General features: G+C 43.8%; 1 protein-coding gene across 1 annotated transcript in view; it reads right to left on the bottom strand.

Annotated features, from left to right (window-relative positions):
* Positions 1–19,583, bottom strand: part of ROR2 (receptor tyrosine kinase like orphan receptor 2) — a 167,705-nt gene extending 148,122 nt beyond the window's left edge. The window contains exon 1 of the mRNA XM_044287454.1: positions 19,562–19,583. The gene's annotated coding sequence lies outside the window, so the exon portion shown is untranslated. The remainder of the gene's footprint in view (positions 1–19,561) is intronic.
* Positions 19,584–20,732: the final 1,149 nt, after the last annotated feature.

Here is a 20,732-nt window from a genome sequence, read left to right as displayed (position 1 = left end):
TAAACTAGCTGGGTGTTGTTGGGGGCAGTGATAGGGGAGTGTCTATGTAACTAGATGGGTGAAAGGAGCTATACACTAGCTGGGTGTTGTTAGGGGCGGTGATAGGGGAGTGTCTATGTAACTAGCTGGGTGGGAGGAGCTATAAACTAGCTGGGTGTTGTTTGGGGCAGTGATAGGGGAGTGTCTATGTAACTAGCTGGTGGGAGGAGCTATAAACTAGCTGGATGTTAGGGGAGGTGCTAGGGGAGTGTCTATAGAACTAGCTGGGTGGGAGGAGCTATAAACTAGCTGGGTGTTAGGGGCAGTGATAGGGGAGTGTCTATGTAACTAGCTGGGTGTTAGGAGCAGTGATAGGGGAGTGTCTATGTAACAAGCAGGGTAGGAGGAGCTATAAACTAGCTGGGTGTTGTTAGGGGCAGTGATAGGGGAGAGTCTATGTAACCAGCTGGGTGGAAGGGGCTATAAACTAGCTGGGTGTTGTTAGGGGTAGTGATAGGGGAGTGTCTATGTAACTAGCTGGTAGGAGGAGCTATAAACTAGCTGGGTGTTGTTAGGGGCAGTGATAGGGGGTTTCTATGTAACTAGCTGGTGGGAGGAGCTATAAACTAGCTGGGTGTTAGGGGCAGTGATAGGCGAGTGTCTATGTAACAAGCTGGGTGGGAGGAGCTATAAACTAGCTGGGTGTTAGGAGCACTAATAGGGGAGTGTCTATGTAACTAGCTGATGGGAGGAGCTATAAACTAGCTGGGTGTTAGGAGCAGTGATAGGGGAGTGTCTATGTAACTAGCTGGTGGGAGGAGCTATAAACTAGCTGGGTGTTGTTAGGGGCAGTGATAGGGGAGAGTCTATGTAACTAGCTGGTGGGAGGAGCTATAAACTAGCTAGGTGTTATTAGGGGCGGTGATAGGGGAGGGTCTTTGTAACTAGCTGGTGGGAGGAGCTATAAACTAGCTAGGTGTTGTTAGGGCCAGTGATAGGGGAGTGTCTATGTAACTAGCTGGGTGGGAGGAGCTATAAACTAGCTGGGTGTTAGGGGCAGTGATAGAGGAGTTTCTATGTAACAAGCTGGGTGGGAGGAGCTATAAACTAGGAGTGATCTGTTAACATGGAAAAAAAAGTGTCAAAAGATCAGAAGAGTCCAAACCATAGTAATCCCAGAAGACCCATTTAACCTTCTATATTATAACAAAATGTTTGGCAATTCCATCCTTTGTGATCTAATGGCATAATAGTCAATTCCAGGTGACCCCCTACTGGCCTATTTCTATGTGACAATTATTCTATCCACAGACAATCTGTGGTTCGATTCCTGTTCTGCTCATTATGACAATCTGCCATTTTTATATGCAGTGCAAGTTCACTTATCTCAGCCTTAGGGCTCATTCAGACGGCCGTATGAACGAGTCCGCATCCATTCCGCAATTTTGCGGAACGGGTGCGGACACATTAATTGCAATGGGGCTGCAAAAGATGCGGACTGCATCTGTGGTTCCGTTCCGCAATCACGGAGAAGAATTGGCATTTTCTACTGTGGTTGCGGGCATGTGCGGTCTGCAAATTGCGGAACACACACAACCAGTATCCGTCTTTTGTGGATCCACAAATTGCGGATCCACAAATCACTACGGCTGTCTGAATGGGCCCTTAGGGGCACATATATTAAGACCAGCTTTTTAGACACCGGTCTTAATAAAGCCCTGCACTAGCGGAGGATCCGCTGAAGTTAGGAAGAAGCGCAGGCCTCTACATAACTTTGGCGCATCCAGCGCCAGTTCTAAAGGTAAGACAGCTTCCAAGCTGTCTTACATCTAGACAGGGGCAGACTGACAACTCATGGGGCCCCCGGGCAATAGGAGATTATGGGGCCCCTGTGTCCCCGCCCACCCTCAAGCCACACACACACACAGCCCCACCCACATATCGCGCCGCCCACATCACCTACACTTGGTACAGAATTTCTCTTCACTATGTCAAAATAAAAGTTAATTATAGTTAATGGGGCCAGCGGGCATTGTGTCTGCATCCAGCAGTGGCGGATGTAGTAAATTCCGTCAGGGTGTTCTCAGCTGGAACAGCAATGCCAGAATCACTCATACGCATATGTGAAGGCAGCCTAATACAGCGCCACATACCTCTTACATCCAGTGACGTCTCCTTTTATGTAGATGTTCTCTTTCTTCATCTCCTCCATTCAGACCAGACCTCCATGATGATTTCTTTCAGCCATCTCTCATCTGCAGAGTTTCACAGACATCTTAGTTTCCTACTTTTATTCCCACCTTCTCAACATCCCATCATGCACCCCCAATACTGAGACGCTGTGCTCCCAAAACTATACTGTAGAAACAGATAAACCCCCTGAAAAAACTAGTTACACACAGCTAGCACCCCTTAAATAATTATTGGAACACAATGCTCTAAAAAATAACTGCACCCAGCAAATACTGCCCGTGACACTGATAGTGTAACCATAATGTCCCCCCAAATTAACTGTGCTAAGCTGATACTGTGCCAGGGTGCCCCCACAGTAGTAGTGCTCCCCAAAATCCCAGAAATAGTAATAATAGTGCTGCTACAGTGCCCCCAACAGTAATTGTGTCCCAGAAGTAATAATGCTCCCATAGTCCCCCAGTTGTAATAAAGCCCCCTTATAATGTGCGCCAGTACAAAAAATGTCCTGTTGTGTGGCAGCAAAAAAAAAATTACCTCCTCTTAGTGCCCCCAGTAGAGCCAATGTCCCCAGAATGCCCTCATGTGATCAAATGACCCGTACTGTGTGCCACTACAAAAAACACTTAGTGCCACCAGTTGAGCTAAGGTGCCCATAGTGCCCCTATAATGTGTGCCAGTATAAAATACTCTATATATATATATATATATATATATATATATATAAAATACTCTAAATACTATATAGTGCCCCCAGAAGATGCCCCATAGTGTTCTTCCCTGTTCTATATAGTGCCCCCAAAAGATGCCCCCATAGTGCTCCTCCCCCGTCCCCATAGTGCCCTTCATGAAGTTCCAGTTTAAAATGCCCCTATAGACTGCGCCACATAGATGCCCCCATAGTGCTCTTGCCCCTCTTCTCCATAGTGCCCCCCATAATGTGCCAGTATATAGGGGCCCCCAATAGATGCCCCCATAGTGCTCCTTCCCCCCCTTTTCCATAGGGCCCCCACCCCCCTTCTTGCCATACTATACTAAAAATAATTAAAACAATAAACACTTATACTTACCTCCATGACACTCTAAGTGATGCGATGCAGGCCTCTTCCGGCCTGCGTCTCGCTCTGTACAGCTCAGGCAGCGCGATGACGTCATCAGGCCGCCTGCACCGGCCTCTGATAGGCTACAGGCACTACGCCTGCAGCCTATCAGAGGAACGGGCAAGGGAGACGCCTCTCCCCTGCCCCCCACCGAAGGACGGCGATACAGATGAATATAGACATGAGCGCTTCCACAATAGAAGCACTCATCTCTCCCTGCCGCTGCCACCGCTGCCGGTTCCCCTAGTGGCCGCAGGCCCTCGGTCCATGACCGAGTGCCCGAATGGTCAGTCCGCCCCTGCATCTAGACTATTTTCTACACCTTAAAACAGTGGTAAAATGGTAAATGAGACGGGGCTGCCGACCTGTCTCCTTCCCTGCCTACCCCACACCCACTTTTTTAGACCTGGCGTGTGTGGGGAGAAGTCGCAGATTGCTCCACAATCTGTGCTATAAATATGCCTAATCCTTGGCGTATTTCTGTTTAATAAATGACCCCCTTAGTGTTTTCTAACTGTGTATGTCACAGAAGCAGAGGTATAATTACCAGTACTACTGATAGTAATGATTCCTTATGTACGGAAGGATTATGGTGCATTTAGATTAGGCACTAATTGCTAGAATCATAATGTCCCCCACCTATCCCCAGCTTTGGCCCTCTAGAATGCCATAAACAACCTCCTAATCAGCACAATTCTATTTATATTGTATCTTTCACACAAACTAAGATTTTGAGTTCAACTTCTAACCCTTGAAGGGCTGTTCTTTCTGTCCGCCTTTCACTTACTACTAGTGATCACTTATGGTAATTCATTATTTATGTGCTCCCAGGCCTCTGCTCCTCCAGTGACAGGTACATAGGGAACGACATAAGGCAGACAGCATGGAAATACTAAATAGATTAATAATTAATATTGTCCTACGCAGTGCTGTACATGTCACTGAAGTGAATCCTGAAATTTTCCTGTGAATTTTGGTCAGTATTGCTGGCCAAAATCTGTACAAAATGCACTGTTTTCGATGGTAACACATGTTGCCATTCGTTCAGACTTGCATTATTTCTATGTGGATTTGATATCTGCATCAATAAGTTACAACAGAAACAGATTCCATGCGAAAACCACTGATAGTTACTGCATGTGGATTATCCCCATCGAATGGTGCTAATTCCCATTTAGATCTGCAGCATATCAAACTGATGATGATGTCATAGGGGGGTTTTGTCTCAGAACAACACAGCAGTGTCTGAAACAATAGTACAGATTAACCCTTTTAACTGACTTACCAATTGATTTCTGTTAAAAATGCAAAGGGGCAGCTTTTGTATTTCATAGAAGTGATAGAATTTTAATTTAAAGGGATTCTGTCATCATAAAATTACCTGTTATTTAAATTACATTTTTAAGTTTAACATATTTTTAAATAATTTAATGTTATTTTTAATTTTGTCTCTGTGCCAACAGGCCTCAAATTAATTCATGGAAAGCAGGTTTTAAATATTCATTCAATATATATGTGGAGCCTGGTCTCCCTGAATTAATTTGAGGCCGGTTGTCACAGTGAGAGTTATCATATAGAGTCGATTCCCATCCAAAAGAGGTTACCTTGCCGTGGTGGATGGGCTCAAATGATATATTACAATATAAAATTAGATATTTCAATATAATATACACTACTCACAAAATTATATTTGGTTTGTGGGTAAAATTTCAGGATGAACCTAAAATGCAATTTAACCTTTACAGGTGAACTTATTGTGATTTTTTCTAAACTTTTGAATGCACATGTCTAACTGTTCGACGTTTCAGTGCTTTTTGCACAACTTGCTGCTCTCTAACAAGGAGCTTAAAGGGGTTATCCAAACCCTATAATGCCCCCTCTAATGCCCAAGCCCCTCACACAGGTTGTATTTACCTCGCTCCCCAGCATCTGCGTTGCTTCTGATGCCCGCACGGCCGCCGCTGCATCTCCCCATTGCGCGGATCAAAATATCTGCTGACGGGGTTGCAGGGGCAGCCAATAGCAGGACGTGATGGGGACAAACCTTCCTAGCATCGCAAGGTAAGTACAACCTGAATGAGTCACAGAAAGGCATAGAAGTGGACATCCTTTGGCCACATCCCACACTGATGACCGATTCATTGTGAACAATTCCCTCAGGAACCAGATGATGAATGCCACACAAATCCAGGCACATTTAAGTGAGGTGAGAGGCACCCAAGTTTCACATCAGACCATTCAGAACCGTTTACATCAGCATGGTCTGTGGGCTAGAAGACCTGCAAGGGTACCTGACCACACCACCAGGCACAGGCGTCATCAACTTACATGGGCCAGGGTGCATCTACACTGGACGAGGGACCAGTGGGCCTCAGTGCTGTTTACTGATAAAAGTCAATTTACGCTGAGCAGAGAAAATGCCCGCCAACGATGTTGGAGATGTCAAGGAGAGTGCTATGCATCAGCCAATGTTGTCACCAGATGAGCCTTTGGTGGTGGTGGTGTTACAGTGAGGGCAGGTGTGTCTAGTTAATGCAGAACTGCCCTACACTTTGTGAATGGTACAGTGAGAAGCCCATACTACTTGAATAACATCATTAATCCAGTCATTGTGCCTCTGCATGACCAACACAGGTATCGTCTTGGACGACAATGCACTAGCTCATCGAGGTTGCATCATTAAAGGGAGTCTGTCACCTACCTGACCGCTTTTAAACAGATCACATTGTTCAGTGGGGCACAAAGACATGACACAGATGTTACCTGTGTTTAGTTTTTCAGATGCTTCAAATCGCCCAAAAAGTAGTTTTTATCATATGCTAATGAGCCATCGCAAGTGCCCAGGGGCAGAGAGTTTTCTGGAAGTGCCCAAGTTTCCCTGCCTCACTCGCGCCTAACTCCGCCCCTCAGAAAGCTCAAGCCAGCCCTATGGCTCTGTGACATCATATTTCCCTATAGGACGTTCGCGCATCGCTGCCAGGCCCAGGCATGCGCACTGTTCTGCCCACTGTGGGCAGAGGCACAGGGATATGGAGTGTGCGCATGCACCAGTTACTGGCGTGAAATTGGCGCATGCGCACTGCATATCTCTGTGCCTCTGACCACAGTGGGCAGAACAGTGCGCATGCCTGGGCCCGGCAGCAATGCACGAACAGCCTACAGGGAAATATGATGTCACAGAGCCACAGGGCTGGCCTGACTAAACACAGGTAACATCTGTGTCATGTCTTTGTGCCCCACTAAACAATGTGATCTGTTTAAAACCGGTCAGGTAGGTGACAGACTCCCTTTAAAGGGGTTGTCCGGGTTCAGAGCTGAACCCGGACATACCCTTGCCCTGCGCTAGATCGCGCAGGGCATAGGCTCTTTTGTTTATCATAACACACTGCCAGGCGGAAACTTACGCCCAGCAGTGTGTTCGGGGACGTCACCGGCTCTGATGGGCGGGCTTTAGCCGCTTTACTGGCTAGGGCAGCGCTAAGGCCCGTCCATCAGTGCCGGTGACGTCACCGGGCTTCCTGGCAGCCCCATGGAGAGCCCCGGTACATCACCGAAACTCTTGAAAATGCTAAATCGCACTGGGAAAAGGAGAGCATCGGAGCATGAACTGCTCCGATGCTCAAGTCAGGGGGGCTGCCTGGGTTAAAATGGAGGTATGTCCGGGTTCAGCTCTGAACCTGGACAACCCCTTTAAGGAATGGCTGCCGGAGACTGGAGTACCTCTAATGGAGTGACCTACACTTTCTCCAGACCTGAATCCGATTGAAAACCTATGGGATTAGCTGAGTCTCTATGCAGAGGCTTGTAACTCTGTACCCGAGAACCTCAATGACCTGAGGCCCTCCTTTCAAGAAGAGTGGGTGCCATGCCTCAGCAGACAATAAGTCGACTTGTGAACAGCATGAGATGTCGTTGTCAAGCTATAATTGTTGCTCAAGGCCACATGAGAAGTTATTGAGACATTGACATTTTTGTGGGAGTATACCCACCACTGTTGTTGGCTTTTGTTTCAATAAATAGTTCGATATGAGGAAATCAACATTGCATGCTTCTCCTTACGTGCCCTACATTCATGGTATAATATAACTGTAGCAGGAACTTTTTACGTTTTCAATAAATTTTACCCGAAAGCCAAATATCCCTAACTTTTGTTAAATTTTTATTTTTTTATAATTTATGTAAATATACAAGTGTAAACAAGTTAACCCTTCCAAGTGCACTAATGTAGTGAGTTGATGGCTTTGTGTAGTAGCTATAGGAGCACATGTCCACAAACGTCCATAGTCCAAAGTACCTTTGCTCCAGGTCACCATTCTTGTTAACCCTCTGACTTGCGCAGTACATCAGATGAAATCATAATTAATAATTACTGTTAAAACTGGCCTAGTTGAGTATGGCACAGAAAGATTGCCGCCTGACTTCGGCTACTTTCACACTAGCGTTTTAGTTTTCTGGTATTGAGATCCGTCATAGGAAAAAAAAAACGCTCCAGTTTTGTCCCTATTTATTGTCAATGGGGACAAAACTGAACTGAACAGAACGGAATCCTCCAAAATGCATTCCATTCCATTTAGTTGCGTTCCCATGCCGGAGAGCAAACCGCAATGGGGATCCGTTTTCTGTGACACAATCTAACACAATACAAAACGGTTCCGTCCTCCATTGACTTTCAATGGAGTTCATGACTTATCCATCTTGGCAATGTTAAAGATAATACAACCGGATCCATGCATAACGGATGCAGATGGTTGTATTATCAGTAACGGAAGCGTTTTTGCTGAGCCCTGCCGGATCCAGCAAAAACACTAGTGTGAAAGTAGCCTTAGAACTCATGGATGAATTATGAATTTGGGCGGGAGATGTACTGGTATATTTATAACGAAAAATAGAGTAGAATTACACAGTATTATTACAGAATACATCAGGAAACTCTCCTTGTCCTTAGGGTCTGTGTCTTTTACTGTATCAATGATCCAAAATAAACTTCCTCTAAAACTGCTCTCAAAACATTTCCCCCAACTGCTTTACATTAGTTTAATGTTTGTAATAAATGCAGGACATGGTGGCCTTAAAGGGGTATTCTAGTGAATTCAAGTTATCTTTTAGATCAGTGGGGGTCAATTCCTAAAAAGGAACTTTTGGCCCTGAATGGTATGTGTGGCTTCCTCTCTAGAATGGCAGAAGTAATCAGTCAGACACAACTGTAACTTAACCCCTTCCCCTTGAATGCATTTTGTATTTTAGTAACCAAGCAAATTTCTTCATTTTTTGATCATTGCATTCCCAGAGCTATAACCTTTTAATTGTTCCATCAATATGGCTCTATAAGGGCTTGTTTTTTTGTGGGACAAATTGTAGTCTTTAATGGCACCATTTTGGGGTACACATTACTCATTGACTAACTTTTAACTGTTTCTGGTGAGCAATGGAAAAAAACAGCAATACCGCCATTGACTTATTACTTTGTACATTTTGCAATGTTTACTTTGCGGCAGAAATAACATGATAAGTTTACTCTCTGGATCAGTACAATTACAGCAATACCAAAAACGTGTAGGTTTTTTTTTTCTACGTTTTACTACATCACTGCATACCAAGACCCATATTTATTTTTTTCTTTCTTTCTTTGTGGCTTTGTCAGGCATTGATTTTGCAGAACAACTTGTAGTTTTCAATGGTATCATTTTGGGGTAGATAAGATGTTTTGATCACTCTAATTATTTTTTTTTTTTACAGTGTTCAATATGCGTGATAAATTACTTAAAAATTGTATTGAGCAGGTTGTTAGGGATGTGGCCATACCAAATATGTTTTTGCAAAATTTTTTTTCCATTGAAAAGCTTTCTTTTCAATGGAAAAAAGGTATGTGTGTTTTGCTTAGAGATTTTTTAAATAAAACTTTAATTCATATTTTTTTTTTTACCATTTATTAGTCCCACAAAGGGACTTTGACAAGCCATTCTTTGATCATTTCCATAATACAGTATACCACTTATGTATTGCAGCGTATTATGCGGTCAGTATAATACTGGCAGGCTCTCTATTACGCTGCACTTCTGACACAGGCTAATAGGGCATATACACAGGGTTTACCTTAGGTCCTTTATTGGACTCTTGGCTGCCATTTACATATATTAACACCCTGTGATCTCCTTCGCAGCGGTACCAGTGCATGACAGAGGAAGTCTGCTGCCTCTGCAACCGCTTAGATGCTGCACTCGCTATTGACAGCATCGCTTTAGGGGTTAATCCAGTGGCATGCCTATGGTGTTCGGCGTGACCCGGGGTGGGTCCTTTCTCTGGCCCCCCCCCCCCCCCCGGTACCTTAAAAAAATTGTACCCCCTCACAGTAGTATTGCCCTCATTGTACAACCTTTCTTGTAGTTTTGTCCAGATATGTGTCCCCTCACGGTAGTTATGACCATATTGTGCCCCCTCACTGTACAACTTTGAAAGTAGTTATGCCCACATTGAGCCCCCTTAAAGTACTTATCCCTTCATTGTGCCCTCTTCACAGAAGTTATGCCCTATTTGTGACCCTTTACAGTTGTAAAGCCCTATCTGCGCCCCCTTCACAGTTGTAATGCCCTCTCTGTGCCCCTTAAGAGTAGTTGTGCCCTCACTGTGCCCCAATAACAGTAGTAATGCTTTCTGTCCCCCCTCAAAGTAATAATACACACTCTGTGCCCCATAACAGTTATGCCCACCCCCTTCACAGGAGTAATGCCCTCTGTGCCCCTTCACAGTATTAATGCCCCCTGTGCCCCCTTCATCATAGTAATGCCAATTGTGCCCCTTCATAGAATTAATGTCCATTGTGCCCCCTTCATAGTAGCAATGCCCATTGTGCCCCCTTCATAGTAGTAATGCCCCCTGTGACCCTTTCATAGTTATAATATCCATTGTGCTCCCTTCACAGTAATCATGCCCATTTTGCCCCCTTCATAGTAGTAATGCCCTTTGCGCCCCTTCATAGTAGTAATGCCCATTGTGCCCTCTTCCCAGTAGTAATGCCCATTGTGCCCCATTTGTAGTAGTAATTGCCTCTCTGCCCATTTGTAGTAGTAATTGCCTCTGTGCCCCTTTGTAGTAGTATTCCCCTCTGTGCCCCCTTTGTAGTAGTAATGCCCTCTCTGCACCCTCCATAGTAGAAATGCCTATTGTGCCCCCTTAATAGTAGTAATGCCCTCTATGCCCCTTCATAATAATAATGCCCATTGTGCCCCTTCATAGTAATAATACCCATCGTGCCCCCTTCATAATAGTAATGCCCATTGTGCCCCTTTTCACAGTAGTAATGCCCATTGTGTCTCATTCATAGTATGTCACAGATGTGGTAGGGGAGAACACCAAAAGACAACAAGAAGGAAGGGGAAAGACACTAGGCCTCACCGCTAGGGAAGGGAAAGGGTCGCCATCAATAAAACCCTGCTCCTGGCCCTAACTCCTATCCGTATGGGCACCTCTTGATAGTAGAGATACCCATACACAGGAACCTAGAAAACCCTAGTGACCCTTGGATGCCCTAAAGATAATGACAGGGCAGAGACCACCTGTTCCTTCCCTGGTGAAGGAACTAGCGTCTCACTGATGTCTAGTAAACAACCGGGGTGGAGAATACAAAACACAACAAGCGGAACACTTAACTTCTGAGGATGATGGATGAACAGGACTCCAACAAGAACCATACTCCAGCTCTTCCAAAACCAAATGAAGCTATCCCAAGCAAGGAGTGATGGGTAAAGTCAGACTAAATAGAGCGAGGTAAAGATCACATGATCCACACCTGAACAGGAGGTGTGGACATACCAGCAACACACAGACAAAGTGAAACCAAAAGAGGCTGTCAGATCACTAATGCGTAGATAATCTTTCAGACCTGTCATAGATGTGACATAGTAGTAATGGCCATTGTGTCCCATTCATAGTAGTAATGCCCAGTGTACCCCCTCCACAGTAGTAATGCTCATTGTGCCCCCTTAATAGTAGTAATGCCCTCTGTGCCCCTTTATAATAATAATGCCCATTGTGCCCCTTCATAGTAATAATGCCCATCGTGCCCCCTTCATAATAGTAATGCTCATTGTTCCCTCTTTACAGTAGTAATGCCCATTGTGTCCCATTCATAGTAGTAATTCCCAGTGTGCCCCCGTTGTAGTAGTAATGCCCTCTGTGCCCCCTCCATAGTAGAAACAAATGCCTATTGTGCCCCCTTCACGGTAGTAAAGTCCTCTGTGCCCCCTTAATAGTAGTAATGCCCTCTATGCCCCTTTTTTAGTAGTAATGCCCTCTGTGCCCCTTTATAGTAGTAATGCCCTCTGAGCCCCTTTGTAGTAGTAATTCCCTCTGTGCCCCCTCCATAGAAGAAATGCCTATTGTGCCCTCTTCACAGTAGTAAAGCCCTCTGTGCCCCCTCTATGTTAAAAAAGAAAAACCAAAACACAGTAACTACTCGCCTGGGTGCCGTTCCTGAGGCTCACATCCAGCTCTCCCCTGCAGACACAGATCGCTCGGCAGCACTGTGTGGGAGGAGCACAGGCAGATTCCTGGGTTGCAGACTCCTCCCACACATGCCGGCAGTGCAATCTGTGTCTGCAGGCTGAATAGTGGAGCAGCGAGAAGTCTTAGTAGGTCACTGGGATAATCGTCCAGGATCAGCGCTTTTGCCGATCCAGGCTCTTATAGCAGGAGCCCAGCTTACGTGCAAGAACCAAGCTGCCCTGGAGATCCATGCAGTGCTTAACTTAGGCTGCCATTAAAAGGACAAAACAGAACATGATGAGAATGGAAAAGGTAGAACACAGTAATAGACTGTACATGCCTTACCCTGCCAATAAAACTTTTAATATGTTACCGAACGTTCCGCAATGTTGGCTGTCTCCGTTCCCAATAAACAAAAGTCTGCTCTGTCCTCATCATACTGTGCTGTCTATCCCAACCAAAATATCCTGCAAAGGTGCTATGGTGATATCCTGCTAAACTAGGGAATAGTCTGTGTACAGGAGAAGCTTCACTGCAATTGGTCTAAATACAAGAGAGCTCTAATTTCAACTTCAGTGTAAAAAAAAAAGGAAAAAAGAAAAAAAGGGAGAGAAGACGCTGGCTAGCAGCATTGTAAATTTCTGAGCATGTCTTCATTTGTAGAGCCGCTCATGTTATATGTTCCATACATAACCAGAATTTGTGACAATACATAACTGTTTGTTGTGGACATGCCCTGTCAGTGTACACAATAACCCCTTAGTGACCAGCCCATTTTGGGCCTTAATGACCAGGCAATTGTTTTCATCATCACCTTCCAAGAGCTATAACTTTTATTTTTTTGTCTATGTAGCTGTATGAGGGCTTGTTTTTTGCGGGAGAAGTTGTAGTTTTAATAGCACAATATTGGGGTACGTATAACTTACTGATTAACTTTTATTAACTCTTTCTACGAGGTAGATGGGAAAAAACTGTAATACTGCCACTGATGTTTTACGTTTTCTTACTTTTGCACAATAAAACCCTTTTTTTTTAAAAGAAGAAAATATTTTTGCAAGACCCATACCTTTATTTTCTTTCTACAGAGCTGTGTGAGGGCTTGATGTTTGCAGGACGACTTGTGGTTTTCATTGTTATGATTTTGGCGTACATAACACTTTATTCAATTTTTTTGGTGGTGAATAAGCAAAACACAGCAATTCTGGAATTTTTGGGGTGTTGTTTTTTTATGGTGTTCACCATATGGGATAAGTGCCATGAAAATTGCCTAGTGCAGGGCGTTATGGATGGAGCAATGCCAAATATATATATATATTTTTTTATTTCCATTGAAAAGCGTTTTTTTTTTCAATGGAAGAAAGGTGTATTTTTTGTGTATTTACTTAGAAAGTAAAATGTTTTTAAACTTTTTTAAATCATATAATAGTCCCACAAGGGGACTATAATAGGCGATTCCTGTAGTGCAATGTATTTTAATGTTAATACTATACTGACATTCACCTGCAGGCTGTGCCAGAGAGGCGCCTCCTGCTAGGACACGCTGAAAACATGCCTGGGGCGTTCACAAAGCCCTGGCTGCCTGCCCTGACATCGACACCCCACAATCTCATTTGTGGGGTGCCACTGGGAGTCTATAATAGCGCCCACAGCATTTAAGGAGTTAAACGGCCCAAATCTAATGTTAGAGCCATGTTCATCGCTTTTTTCTGCACTGTAAAAAGGCTCAGCCTAAGGCCTCTTAGTTACCACCATAAAAAGGTGTATTGGTGGTGCCTAAGGGGTTAAAGGGAGTCTGTCACCAGGAAATTCACTGGTAAACCAGGAAAAATGTTTTGTATGGCTAGCTCAGCTGAATGTAATGGTTCATTTCACTTAGCAAAGCTGTTGTTTCATTCTGGAGATAATGTACTTTTAATCCATACAAAAATGAGCAGTGAGGAAGGGCAGACCCAAGCCACTCTGTGTACCCTTATTCCTCCTGCGTCCTTTTTGGGCATTTCAAAATTTGGGAGGGATGTATACAGGGGCATAATACACTTAATTTCAGTGCTACGCCCTGGCAGTTCCATTCCTCTCTCTTTCCTGTGCTCAGTAACTAACAGAAAAGCACAGAGAAGAGAGAAATGTGCAGATCTTCAAGCAATCAGCACTGGCAGCAAGTCAGATAAGCAGGTACACAGACAGACAGGGCACATATACTGTAGAGAAAACCAGGGACTGGAGTAATAAGAGGCTGGCTGAGAAGTCTACCTCTGTTTGCTACACATAGTCGTCTTCAGCGTTTAGTAGGTGCTGAAGACAGACTCTGCTTGGCAATGCTCAGAGGGTTGCTAAGGAGACATTTTACACCATGTTTTCTAGTAACAATAAACACCTTTCCCTAATAAAGTATATTACAAAAATGCTTAAAATCTGTTTCCTCACACAATATTAAACATAAATAGAAATGACAGTTACAGTTGTGCCATTTTTTAGGTTATTCCCTATCCTTAGGGGGTTTATTGGGGGTTTGGCCACTAGGACTTCCACCAATCCCAAGAATGGGGGTCCTTTTTCCCCATCCTGATGAGTAGCAGATCAAGCATGCACCACTCCTCTCCATTCATTCTCTATGGAGCTGCTGGAAATAGCCAAGCACTGTATTCAGTGACCTGGTTCGGGGTGGTCCCAACATAACACCTTGTCCCCCAGACATTGTCAAGAAGTCACCATGTGTTGCTGCTCTCTGGAGGGGATGAAAAGGTGTGAAACACCCCAATAAGTCCAAATAGTCATGGTTTGCAGTGTGAAACAATACAAGCAAGGCATACCTCTTAGGAATGGCCTGAGTTAACCCCCCCCTCTCTCTCTCCCTCTCTCTCTCAGAAAGCTGATACCCAGGCCCAAGTTAGTGGCCCATGGTCTGTGGCTCAGTCATCCGACATAGTATCCCTGCCTCAGCATCTTTTTCTGGTCACTCGTGCAGTCCAGTAAAATATACTAAACATTGGTCCCTATTTGCAGACCTTTAGGGGCTCTGTTTGCGCTACTGTTTATACAGTTTGTATTTTATCCAGAACCTTCAAGTGGGAGGGATGAAACTGAAAAAGCACAGCGTAACAGGGACAGAGTTGCAGTTCACAGCTGTCATAGACTTGTATTGTGCCTTAAGTGGTTTCCAGACGTGAACAACCATCTGACTGAGCTAACCAGACTGTCAAAAGTTCACAGTGTCTGTTTTTTCCCCTCACAAACTCTGCATATCCCTTATGATAACTGCGGAAAATTACCAGCTTCAGTTCACAGGCTGTAAAGTCTTAAAGTCTCTCAGTATTAACTGTCTGTGCATTAACCCTTTCCACAGTGCAGTGCAAATACAGTGCAATAATAGTACAAATGAAAAGGATCAGAGGAGTAGCTATTGGGAGGGCAGAGGGGACCATCGCCCCACTGCTATACCCAGCAGCAGTCCCTTTAACCATTAGGGATGCACAGCCTGCGCATGACGTCACAATGTCATGTAGAGATGCTGTGTGTTGCGCACTAGTCATCAGGGGCCTGAAACAGAGGGAAGGTGGGCTCCGAGCCCAGGAACTGGGTGCAGCTGTGCAGTAGATTTCTTGGTGGGCTAAGTGAGGGCTCTGTTCTTTAGTAATGGGTTTGTGGACTATACAGAATACTATTCTCTTTTCCCCTTACTAATATGAAGTTCGGGTTTCTGCTGATATGGTGAGCCTCTTCTTTCTTTTGAGCTTCTAGCAGCACTGGAACAGGGAGGCTGATCACTGTGTTATGTGTCTGGTGAGTACAAATACACTGACTAACAAAAGGGTAAAAATGTTTTGAACTTTTGACTTTCAGGCTCTATATCTCACCATCCACTACAGTATCGAACGTGAGACTACCATCATTTTATAGACAATCGTCTTGGCTATCCCATGAATTCAGGAGCAGCCACAAAGAAGATTTTTCAAGAAGAGAGAAACAGCATCATCCAGCTCATCGAAAGTAGTATCTCGGTCAAGAAAATTGCCCCATTGCATCATGTGAGTGCCATGACAGTTGGCAGAATACAAAATGAAGTACGTCCATCCATTCCAAAGCCAAGAGGTGGATGTCCAAAAAGGTGAATAGGCCTCGACTTCAATATCATCATAAGCGTTGGCTCGAGTTTGCAAAAAAGTATAAACAGTGGACATTAGAAGATTGGAAACAGGTATTTTGGAGCGATGAGACGAAAGTCAATATACTGGGCTCTGATGGGTGCAAATGGGTCTGGAAGAAACAAGGGAAAAGGGGGCTAACGGATCAAGAAATGGAAGGAACTTTCAAGTTCGGTGGAGGAAGCCTGATGGGGTTGTTTCAAAGCCAAAGGCATTGGATACTTGACCAGGATAGATGGTGGTCTCAATGCGAAGCTATATGTCAGTATCCTACAAGATGAGTTACTTCGTACACTTGAGTACTATAGACATGAAAAAGACAACATAGTGTTCCAGCAGGACAACGACCCGAAGCTGAGCAAGCAAAGTTGAGATTGGAGAAGAAATGGTTCAATGAGAATGAAGTAGAGGTGCTGGATTGGCCCTCACAGTCCCCAGACCTCAACCCAATCGAACACTTGTTGGTAGAGTTGAAGAAAAAGCTTTATTCGTACCCAAGTGAGTATACCAGTACACACCAACATTCGGATGGTGTAGAAAAGACCTGGGAACAGATATCGGTTGAGACATGCTTGAATCTGATCAGGAGCATGCCCGGCAGGATTCAGGCAGTGTTAAAAGCAAAAGGTGGATTTACAAAATGCTATCAAAATAATACAAATTAAGATTTTGAATTTTATGAGTAAAACAGTAATAATGAAGTTGTATGACAAGAATCTGCATAACTAATCATATGCTAAATAGTGGCAAGTCCAATTTATGTATGAGATAGGCAAGATGATTGTATAAAATTATGGTAGTCTTATGTTCGAAGCTGTAGTGGATAGTGAAATATGAAGCCTGAAAGTCAAAGGTCCAAAACATTGTTACTCTTTTGCTCATCAGTGTACAGTATTATCACGGATGTAGTAGGGGAGAACAACAAAAGACAACAAGAAGGAAGGGGAAAGACACTAGGCCTCACCGCTAGGGAAGGAAAAGGGTCAACACCTATAAAACCCTGCTCCTGGCCCTAACTCCTATCCGTATGGGCACCTCTCAATGGTAGAGATGCCCATACACAGGAACCTAGAAAACCCTGGTGGCCCTCGGATGCCCTAATGGTAATGACATGGCAGAGACAACCCGCTCCTTCCCTGGTGAAGGAACCAGCGTCTAGCTGAGGCCTAGTAAACAACAAAGGTGGGGGGAATACAAAATACAACAAGCGGAACACTTAACTTCTGAAGATGATGGATGAACAGGACTTTAATTAGAACCACACTCCAGCTCTTCCAAAAACCAAATGAAGCTATCCAGAGCAAGGAGTGATGGGTAAAGTCAGACTAAATAGGGGGAGGTAAAGGTCAGATGATCCACACCTGAACAGGAGGTGTGGACATACAAGCAACACACAGACAAAGTGAAACCAAAACCAAAAGAGGCTGTCAGATCACTAATGTGCAGATAATCTTTCAGACCTTCTGAGACCTGTCACCTGTGTGACAAGTATATGATGCTACAGTATCTGCACTCTGCTCAAAATGCAACATAAAAAATATGATATTTGTCATGTGGCTTCATGGATAGAGTGCAGATAATGTAGTATCATGTACCTGCAGTCCTATGTAACACCGCATATAACTCAGTAATTACTCTGAGTACAGATAAATAGTAGATGCTACCTGCAGTTCTATCTAACACCACAGATAACACGATGATAACTCTCTGAGTACAGATAATGTTATACAGACGTGGACAAAATTGTTGGTACCCTTTGGTCAATGAAAGAAAAAGTCACAATGGTCACAGAAATAACTTTAATCTGACAAAAGTAATAATAAATTAAAATTCTATAAATGTTAACCAATGAAAGTCAGACATTGTTTTTCAACCATGCTTCAACAGAATTATGTAAAAAAATAAACTCATGAAACAGGCATGGACAAAAATGATGGTACCCCTAGAAAACACAGAACATAATGTGACCAAAGGGACATGTTAATTCAAGGTGTGTCCACTAATTAGCATCACAGGTGTCTACAACCTTGTAATCAGCCATTGGGCCTATATATATGGCTCCAGGTAATCACTGTGTTGTTTGGTGATATGGTGTGTACCACACTCGACATGGACCAGAGGAAGCAAAGGAAAGAGCTGTCTCAAGAGATCAGAAAGAAAATTATAGACAAGCATGTTAAAGGTAAAGGCTATAAGACCATCTCCAAGCAACTAGATGTTCCTGTGAGTACAGTTGCACATATTATTCATAAGTTTAAGATCCATGGGACTGTAGCCAACCTCCCTGGACGTGGCCGCAGGAGGAAAATTGATGACAAATCTAAGAGACGGATAATCCGAATGGTAACAAAAGAGCCTAGAAAGACTTCTAAAGAGATTCAAGGTGAACTTCATGCTCAAGGAACATCAGTGTCAGATCGCACCATCCGTCGTTGTTTGAGCCAAAGTGGACTACATGGGAGACGACCAAGGAGGACACCATTGTTGAAAACGAATCATAAAAAAGCAAGACTGGAATATGCCAAACTACATGTTGACAAGCCACAAAGCTTCTGGGAGAATGTCCTGTGGACAGATGAGACAAAAATCGAAGTTTTTGCCAAGGCACATCAGCTGTATGTTCACAGACGAAAAAATGAAGCATATCAAGAAAAGAACACTGTCCCTACTGTGAAACATGGAGGAGGCTCTGTTATGTTCTGGGGCTGCTTTGCTGCGTCTGGCACAGGGTGTCTTGAATCTGTGCAGGGTACAATGAAATCTCAAGACTATCAAGGAATTCTAGAGAGAAATGTACTAGCCAGTGTCAGAAAGCTTGGTCTCAGTCGCAGGTCATGGGTCTTGCAACAGGACAATGACCCAAAACACACCGCTAAAAACACCCAAGAATGGCTAAGAGGAAAAAATTGGACTATTCTAAAGTGGCCTTCTATGAGCCCTGACCTCAATCCTATTGAGCATCTTTGGAAGGAGCTGAAACATGCAGTCTGGAAAAGGCACCCTTCAAACCGGACACAACTGGAGCAGTTTGCTCATGAGGAGTGGGCCAAAATACCTGCTGAGAGGTGCAGATGTCTCATTGACAGTTACAGGAAGCGTTTGATTGCAGTGATTGCCTCAAAAGGTTGCGCAACAAAATATTAAGTTAGGGGTACCATCATTTTTGTCCATGCCTGTTTCATGAGTTTATTTTTTTACATAATTCTGTTGAAGCATGGTTGAAAAACAATGTCTGACTTTCATTGGTTAACATTTATAGAATTTTAATTTATTATTACTTTTGTCAGATTAAAGTTATTTCTGTGACCATTGTGACTTTTTCTTTCATTGACCAAAGGGTACCAACAATTTTGTCCACGTCTGTAGATACTACCTATGGTTCTGTGTAACATGTATAAGTATAAAGCATAACATGTATCAGCAGAAAGCATAGAACAGAATGTATTATAACATTACATTAACATTGGGCACATGTCCAAAATGGCTGCCTATACATAGGAATGCATGTCTAGCATCTAACAGTCATAACCTCTTTCCCTAAGTAACACTTATGCCTAGCTAAACAGAACTGCATAACACAATACTCACTACACTGAAGAGAATATTAAAGGGGTCATCTCACCTAATATGCTATTTATTATGTGTTAAAAGCTAATATAGGGCACTTACCAAAATTCTTTAATTTTCAATAATGCCTCTAGTTCTTCCCTTACTCCGTTTACTTCTATTTATGCATAATTCTTTTCCAGGGGTTACGGCAGTGGTGGCCACGCTTGCACATTAAATAAAAAATGCTGAATGGCTGGGATTGTAGAAGGTAGTGTGCATAGGCTTGAGAGCATGCACAGTAGGTCTAGTCCCCAGCTACCTCATATCTCCTCCCGTAGTAGCTCCTGTCCCTGGCCACCATGTATCTCTCCTGGTTGTTTGAATAGAACAGTTTCAGGGCATGTGTGATAGCCTTGGAGCTGTTTGATACAGCTATAAAAGCAGAAAATAAAGTTCAGCTGCACCAAGGCTGCTGTTGATCAGTGGCAGGGCTCATGCCCACCAGTTGCTCCGGGCCTCTGACTGCAGTACCGCTAGTACAGCAAATCACAACATTTAACTTTACAACATTAGATTAATACTTTTGGCAATAATTAACTCTTTACAGTAGTCCTCTGGGGTACCTCACATAGTACCTCCCAGTCTATTAAAGAGGCAGAATTCCGTGATTCAATGTATCCTCCTGCAGAGCCCCACAGCACTTGCATAAATTCTGTCTATAGCAAGTATGTTAACTTGGTGTTCGCTTCTCTTTCTTACTCTCCTCACCATTAGTTATAGTGAGGCAGCAGACCAGTCGCAACAACAGGTGTAACTAGAAAAGGCTGGACCCCATAGCATATTTTTGAAAACAACAGTTATGCCACAGTGAAATGGCCTTTTAGTGCAATAGTTATGCCCCCTTTGTCCCCCCCCTCACAGTAGTTATGCCTCCTTAGTCCTCACAGACAGTAGTTATGCCCCCTTAGTCCCCCCTCATGATAGTTATGCCACCTTAGTCCTCCCACACAGTAGTTATGCATCCTTAGTCCCCCCTCACATAAGTGCTCCCCCTTACATTAGCAAAGCTCTTGTGGTGTAAATAAAATAAAAAAAAAACAGTAATACTCACCTAGCCCTGTTGCCCTTATGAATGGAGCACATCCCTCTCTCCCAGCAGGCTCAAGTCAGTAATGTCATCACTAGTGAAGAGCGAATCGGCGTCGGATGAAACATCCGAAGTCGATTCGCATAAAACTTTGTTTCAATACTGTATGGTATCTTGGAACCGTACCCGACTTCAGGAAAAGGT

Source organism: Bufo gargarizans, chromosome 1 (assembly GCF_014858855.1).
Source record: "Bufo gargarizans isolate SCDJY-AF-19 chromosome 1, ASM1485885v1, whole genome shotgun sequence".
NCBI lineage: Eukaryota > Metazoa > Chordata > Amphibia > Anura > Bufonidae > Bufo > Bufo gargarizans.
The sequence above is the reverse complement of the archived record's forward strand: the minus strand, read 5'-3'. Positions and strand labels throughout refer to the sequence as shown.